This window comes from Macaca thibetana, chromosome 4 (assembly GCF_024542745.1).
Source record: "Macaca thibetana thibetana isolate TM-01 chromosome 4, ASM2454274v1, whole genome shotgun sequence".
In the NCBI taxonomy this organism is placed as follows: Eukaryota; Metazoa; Chordata; class Mammalia; order Primates; family Cercopithecidae; genus Macaca; species Macaca thibetana.
In genome coordinates, this window is record NC_065581.1 from 86,482,948 (window position 1) to 86,490,844 (window position 7,897).

The 7,897-nt window shown below is 42.4% G+C and overlaps 1 long non-coding RNA gene across 1 annotated transcript; it reads left to right on the plus strand.

The window, feature by feature from the left end:
• The first annotated feature begins 3,993 nt into the window (after positions 1-3,993).
• On the plus strand, positions 3,994-5,676 carry LOC126953848 (uncharacterized). Its single transcript, XR_007725380.1, has 2 exons — positions 3,994-4,385; positions 4,576-5,676. It is a non-coding gene; the product is annotated as an uncharacterized LOC126953848 (long non-coding RNA).
• The last annotated feature ends 2,221 nt before the right edge of the window (positions 5,677-7,897 follow it).

A 7,897-nucleotide genomic window follows, 5' to 3' on the forward strand; every position in this document is an offset into this window, starting at 1 on the left:
ATAGTTCATTGCGCTGCCTTTTAGGTAATGGCTGTTAACACTGGGTGACCCAGCAAAAAACATAGGGTGAGGTTTGTTTGTTACCCAAGTGGCTGCACTCATGTGTGTTTGCAGGGAGAGTAATGCTCCCTGATGTGTAAATGCTCCTTGATTTTGCCTGCTGAAGACAACCACGCACACCCCACTAGAGGGTTGCCTTAAGCCACTTTCTGCGTTTTGTTCTTGAACCTGCACTTCTCACTGCTTTTTCCTAAACGAATATATTTTCATGGCATTTTATTTCCTTGAAATGATCAATTAATGTATACTCATTCCTGTGAGATGTAGTAAACATCTTTAAGCCAGGTGAAGAAGTTTGTAACATGAAACCAGTCCACGCCTCTTTCAGAGATTCACAACAGGCCCTCCCCATTCTAGAAGAACTGAACCATTTGGTACATTTTTTTCTTTAGTGAGCTAGAATTTAAGAATGAGTACATTTTGGGACCTAATTAAGTTTTATATCTACCAGTTGAGAAATAGCAGGTGAAAGTCTTGTATCTTTTCAGCTGTCTTCCTAACCTGCATGACACATTATTATATTTTTGCCTTTCCCCGTGCCCCAAATTCCACATATACTCATGGCTTATGACTTTTCATTATTAGTTTTTATAATAGAAATAATCCAAGTTTATTGTAAAAATGTCACATGATAGACGTGAATATATGGCCCCATAACCCTTCAGCTGGCTGCACACACGGACTCGCACTTCAGTCCTCACATTGGCTTCCTTTTGTAACAAATTACCACAAACGTGGTGGGTGTAAAGCAACAGAAATGCATTCTCCCAGAGTTCTGGAGGCCAGAAGTCCAAAATCAAGGTGTTGCAGGGCCCTGCTCCCTCCAGAGTTTCTAGGGGAAATTCTGTTCCTTGCCTCTTGCAGTTTCTGGAGGTTGTATGTATTTCTTGGCTTGAGAAATATGGCTCCAATCTCTGCCTTCATCTTTACTTCCTCTTGTCTTCTATGTGTCTCTGTGTGTCAACTCTATCTCTCTCTCTCCCTCTCCTTTTTACATTTTTTTTTTTTTTTTTTTTTTTTGAGACAGGGTCTTGCTCTGTCACCTAGTCTGGAATACGGTGGCATGATCTCAGCTCACTGCAGCCTTGACCTCCTGGGCTTAAGCAATCCTCCCACTTCAGCTTCCTGAGTAGCTGGGACTACAGGCATGTACCATCGTGCCCAGCTAATTTCTAAAAATTTTTTGTAGTGACAGGGCCTCACTGTGTTGCCCAGGCTGGTCTCAGACTCCTGGGCTCAAGCAGTCTCTCCACCTCTGCCTCCCAAAGTGCTGGAATTACAGGTGTGAGCCACCACGCCCAGCCTGTCTCTGTCTTATAAGGATACATGTGACTGCATTTAGGGCCCACTGTGATAATCCAGGATAAGCCCCTCCTCACAAAATCCTTAATTTAACCACATTTTGGGGGGGGTTATATAAGGTAATATTCACTCTTTTGTCATATAATACTGACAGATTTTAGGCATTAGGAAGTTGGCATAACTTTTTGGGGGCCACTGTTCAACCCACTACAATTGTTAAAGAAAAAGTTATTCTGATACTTGTTAAAATGGCAAGGGAGACTTTCTTCAGGATTATCCTGCTAGGTGTCAAGACAGTTGCACTAGGGGAGAGAGATTGGGTTCAACTCTGAATACAACACAAGTGAGTAGGAGGACCAGGTATGGTGGCGGGAGGATCACTTAAGACCAGGAGTTTGAGACCGGCCTGAGCAACACAGCAAGATCCCCTCTCTACCAAGAAAAAAAAAAAAGAGTGGTGTTGTTAGCCAAGGAAAAGGCCATGGGGGTCTGTGGATGGAAGATTACTAAGAGAAGACATCAAGGGTTAGGTGATTCATGCTAAACTAACAGGATTCCTGCTGAAGGCAGATAACTCTTGATCAGATGTCACCTGGAGGATGAAGAATTTGATTAGATAGTAATGGGATCAAATATCAGGGGTGGGAGGATTCTTTCTAAACTGACTTCACAGGATTCTTGCTAACACTGGGCTGTGCAGGCCTGGCAAGGGTGGGGACTAATATTGAAGCCAAGTCAAGAAGAGGGCTCAGAAGAGTCCAACTCAAGTTTGGTCAAGGAGAAGTCTCTGTCACAATCCTTTAAGCAGTGTTTTGCAGACTCAGAAAGACCATTAATAGGAACCTGCTTTTCGTTGTGAAGCTATCAGCAATCAAGCTTCTCCTGGTGGGGGAACCTCAGCACTGCATGCAGCTGCTGCCTAATTACAGAAGTGGCGCTCTACTGCCTTCTCTTCTCCCCTGCAGCCAGTCTTTTCTTCCTATCCACACCATCCTTGCAGTGTGGACGGCCTGCCTTCATGAGGACAGCAGTTAAGAGGGCACTCTGCTTTCCAGTCCCCCAGTTATAAAGTGACACCTACTTCTGCTTGAAGATTATTGCTTGGATTCAACCTATAGGAAAAATAAAACACCCACGAGGACTGATGTTAGGAAACTCATCACCACATCAGAGAGAATTTTAAATCAGTCACTATGTGTGAAGAAGAAATTGATTGCTGGTTTGGGGCCTGGTCTTGGAACCTTTGGCGAGAGATAAGAAGCCAAGGCCGGGCCAGGTGGATCACGAGGTCAGGAGATCGAGACCATCCTGGCTAACGCGGTGAAACCCCGTCTCTACTAAAAATCCAAAGCATTAGCTGGTCATGGTGGCAGGTGCCTGTAGTCCCAGCTACTCAGGAGGCTGAGGCAGGAGAATGGCATGAACCCAGGAGGAGGAGCTTGCAGTGAGCCAAGATCATGGCATTGCACTCCAGCCTGGGCGACAGAGTGAGACTCCGCCTCAAAAAAAAAAAAAAAAAAAAAAAAGCCAAGTGGCGTTTCTAAGGTCATGATTTGGCATGAACCCCATGACTCCGGGAGCACTGGTCCAACTTCAGGACTGGACTTCTGGGAGAAGGGTGGGGGGGATCTCTTCCACAGCAGGGAAGGGAATCTGTCTGCCCTCAGACCCCAAGTTGACCTAAACTCTAGATAGGACCAGGGCTGAGCCCAGTACAGCTCTTTTGCTGGGCTCACCTCTTTGCAGGTAGATGTTGGCTTGTATTGTGCCTGGGACTCTGACAGGTACTATATAAATGGAATCAACTCCACACTCTGCAAGTAGCTCCCGCTGGTGCTTCAGGCGTAGGGAAGCCCTACTTTCATAGTACTTTTCAGTACTCTTCTGTTGGCTCATTTTTCTACTACAGAATGAGAAAGTAGTGCTTTTTACTTATCAAACAAACTCTAGCATAGGGCTTTGTAGGAATTCAATACTGTAATTTAATTATATTCAGCTCGCTATAATTTATTGCATTCAATAAATTGCATTTATCAAACACCAGCCCTTTACTACATGCTGTCTAGGACACCTTTTCTTTATTTTGTTTTACCTTTACAACCATCTGCAAGTTATAGGTATTATCTTTATTTTTTTAGGTGAGGAAACTGAGGCTCAGAAAGTTTCTGACTTGCCCACATTCTCTTGTGTAGTAATTGTGGCATCAGGATTTGGAGTCCATGTTGTTGACCCCAGTGTACATGTTCATATGCAATTCCATGGGCCCCCAAGAAAGAGAAAGAATCCTGGAGCTAACTGGTGGCCACCTTCAGACTTTAGGACATCTTACTAAACCTGTCTCCCATCTACAAAATGAAGACTCTGGAGTTGTGCTTCTCCAGGTCTCGGAAACACTGACAATGGGGATTAACAAGCTTTTTTCCACCCTCCCCCCCAACTGTAATTAAAGTACTTAGGAGTTTCCTTTGGGAAGACGATATTTAAATGAATAACAGAACAGAATTCCACCTGTGAAGGGGTGTGAGGTCATCTAGGGTACGCTGTAAGTGAGGTTCTGTTGGAGATTAATGGCAGAGGGCAGAGTAAATGACCAGCTGGGATCCTGTTGATAACAAGCTTGCAGGAAACTCACTGAAGTCAACGTGTAAACACAGAAATGTGAGCAGAGATATGCTGGGTGGTACCATTGGGACTAGGCCCAGGAAGTCTGTCTTTTCTCCCTTTCCCCTTTCAGAGATGTGCCTTGGGGAAAGATAAAATTAATTAATTAATTTTATTTATTTATTTTGAGACAGAGTCTCTCTCTGTTGTCCAGGCTGGAGTACAGTGGTGTGATCTCAGGTCACTGCAACCTCCGTCTCCCGGGTTTAAGCAACTCTCCTGCCTCAGCCTCCCAAATAGCTGCGATTACAGGCACCTGCCACCACACTCAGCTAAGTTTTTGTATTTTTAGTAGAGATGGTGTTTTGCCATGTTGGCCAGGCTGGTCTCAAACTCCTGACCTCAGGTGATCCGGGAGAAAGGTAAAATTTAAATCCTGCTGTCTATTTTCAAGTGACAAAGAACAAACTTTTATTATGTTTCAGAATTTGGAAAACTTAGGTCTGTAAATAAGAAGTCTGTCATAACATCTAAGCATAAACACTTGCCTTTATTGTTTAATAGAGCATCTGAGAATATTGATGAAAAATTATTCCACTTCTTACTTTGCAGCAGCTAAAGCTTCTACCCCAAACAGAATGTCCCCTGCTCTGGGTGAGTTTATAGCTTCTTTTCTGTTTCGTATAAATTCCAACTTGTCAGAGATGCTTTCTGTCTGAACTTTCAAATTAATTGTTTTCCTCCTTCCCAGGTTGGTTTGATCTGAGGTGATTATGAATAGATTAGATTCTCCCAAAAGTTTAAAAAACAAACAAACAATTACTTTGCAACAAAAACCAGGTTTCCATTCATGGTTTTCTGAATCTACAAAAATTACTGTGGTACAAGCTGATCATTTAGGACATTTAAAACTGAATTTGAAGCTTTAAACTACTATTTCTTTATTCATCCATCCATTCACTCAGCGTGCCTGTCTTCTGCTTTGTGACTGTCGCCCTCCTCGCCCTGGTAAGTTCCTGCCTCCTGGTGAGTGCTGCTGCGTGAAGTGGGGGCTGACTGCTTCAGCTGGACCAAAAACAGGCCTCTGCTTCCTTTTTTCTTTTTCGATTTCTAATTTTCAGCTTTGCAGGAAGACTACAAGAAGTGGTATATATGACTAGATGCTGCTTTTCCACCATAATAGGGGATCTTTGAAATCCTGGGAAACTGTCCTGTTTTCTAAATTGTGTCTTTTAAACACTTTTCCTGCAAGTCTTATCTTCCTAAGTGTAGTATTAGCAAATAACAGTGGATGTATTTCTCTCTCTCTGTCTCTCTCTGTGTCTGTGTATCTTCAGAGCTTTCGAATTTTAAAATAGTTTTATTAAGGTATAATTTATATATCATAAAATGTACCCATTATAACTATGCAATTTGGTGATTTTTAAAGTAATTTTACACAGCATGCAACCATCATCAGAATCTGGTTTGAGAACATTTTCATCACTCCAAAAAGTTTCCTCATGCCATTCAGTGATCAGTCCCCACTACCACCCCTAGCTCCAGGCAACCATTGGTCCCCTTTCTGCCTCCATAAATTTGCCTTTTCTAGATATTACATATAAATAGAATCAGATAGTATATGGTTTTTTTGTTTCCAGCTACTTTCATTGCGCATAATGTTTTTGAGGTTCATCCATGAAGTATATGTTAGTATCAGTTCCAGAGGGATTTTTTTTTTTTTTTTTTTTTTTTTTTTTTGAGACGGAGTCTCGCTCTGTCGCCCAGGCTGGAGTGCAGTGGCCGGATCTCAGCTCACTGCAAGCTCCGCCTCCCGGGTTTACGCCATTCTCCTGCCTCAGCCTCCCGAGTAGCTGGGACTACAGGCGCCCACCACCTCGCCCGGCTAGTTTTTTGTATTTCTTAATAGAGACGGGGTTTCACCGTGTTAGCCAGGATGGTTTCGATCTCCTGACCTCGTGATCCGCCCGTCTCGGCCTCCCAAAGTGCTGGGATTACAGGCTTGAGCCACCGCGCCCGGCCCCAGAGGGATTTAAAACAAAAACAAAACTTTGAATTGTGGCAAATTTCACAATTAGACTAGTGTAATTCACCCACATGTACCTCACTCCCAGATTCAGTAATTATGAAACCATGGTCAGTCTTATTCCCTCTTCCACCCACTTTTCCCACTTCTTTGGGTGATTTTGAAGCCAGTGTTATTACTTTATTTGTAAATATTTTAGTATATGCATTTGTATTTATCTCATTCTTTTCTATAGCTAAGGAGCTAAATACTTTGAGAAAATGTGGCTACTTAGGTAATGGGGAAGGTAAGAGAACTAAACATTAAATGAACTAAGATATAAAATTCTTGCTATGTTTAAGATACTACATATGACAATCTGGGATATAATGATGTATAAATCTTACATATCTACCAGGTCTGCAATATATAATTATAGCACTTAATTCAAACGTCAGTATGTGCAGATAATAGATTTCCCTTTACATATATATATATATATATATATATATATATTTTTTTTTTTTTTTTACCTTGTTTACATTTTGCTTTTATTCTAAACACCAAGTTTTGTTTTAAGGATAGAGAGAGATGTGTTATAGAGAATGATGTGAAGTGTTATCTTGAAACCTGCTATGCAGAGAGGTGAACACAGATAATTTCAAATTTGCTAATCTGAAATTGTGACCAAGGTGAGAATACAATCTGGTCATTGTTTCTGTTGATTTGGGAGCCCAGTTTGCTATGGATTAGATGGTTTCTTTGAATTAGAATAAGCAGGGAGAAATAACCTCCTGAATAGCTTTGTGGACCATTCCTTAACGTTTTTATAATTATTGGGTATAGGATACGTGCCAGCTTCTTTGCAGAATGTGGGCACAATTGGATAAAGATTCCTGTGGCAGATGCTTGAGGTTGGCTTTCTCAGGGCCCATTCCCAAACACTCTCTCCTGCCTTCCTCTACTGTTGAGACTAGAAATCTGAATGTTCAATTTTCCTAACCACCTTCCAGCTGGGAGTGGTCATGTGATACAGTTTCGCCAAGCACAAGCCTGCTGGGAAAGGTCTCCCTTCCTGAATAAAAAGACGTATCTAAGATAAAAAAGAAGACTTTGCCTTCTTCTTGTCTGGACGTGGAGGTAACACCCAGATGTAGAGCAGCCTTTCTGAAAACATGAGGTGACATAGGATAAAAGCCCTCACATTAAGGCTGGCAAAATTCAGAAATAAAAGGAGCCTAGGTTTCTGAGGGTAATGGTAAACTGTCACCCACTGTAGATTGCCTTCTCCAGGACTTATTCATATGGGAGGAAAAGAAGCCTCTATTTTGTAAAGCCTCGTGAGCCTGCTTTTTTGTTATTTGCAGCTGATTACATGCTTCATTGATACTTAAGTGTTTGTCACCTTTCTGCCACCTCAGAGCACTGTCACGCCTGATACCATTCTGGTCTAGTCGTGGTCTTGAGGAATTTTAGAGATGGGAAGTCCTAAACGTTATCTAGTTTAATGGTTCTCAACCAGTGGGTCAGGGTTGCAGTGCTGGGGGAAAGGTGCTCCTGTTGTTTAGCACCTGCAGGCCAGGGGTGCCAATAGCCTGTATTATGTGAGACAGTGCCATACCACAAATGTTCCTGTTCACAATACCAGTTCATAATGCATGGTAAGAAACACTAGTCTACTTCCCTGATTTAGTCCTAGACAGACAGCAAGCCACCCAGCCACCCTGCTGCACTGACTTGGACAACCTAAACACCCTCACGGTCCCCTTTCCCTGCTCCTCAGTTTAGCCTGTCTTCCCATTCAACTCTGTTATGATGCCCACTTTGATTCCTCAGACTTCAGCATCAAAACGGCATTCCAAACAGAAGACAAATGCACTGCAAACCAAAGAGTAATGGAGACAAAAAGCATGAAATGCCCACTGAAAT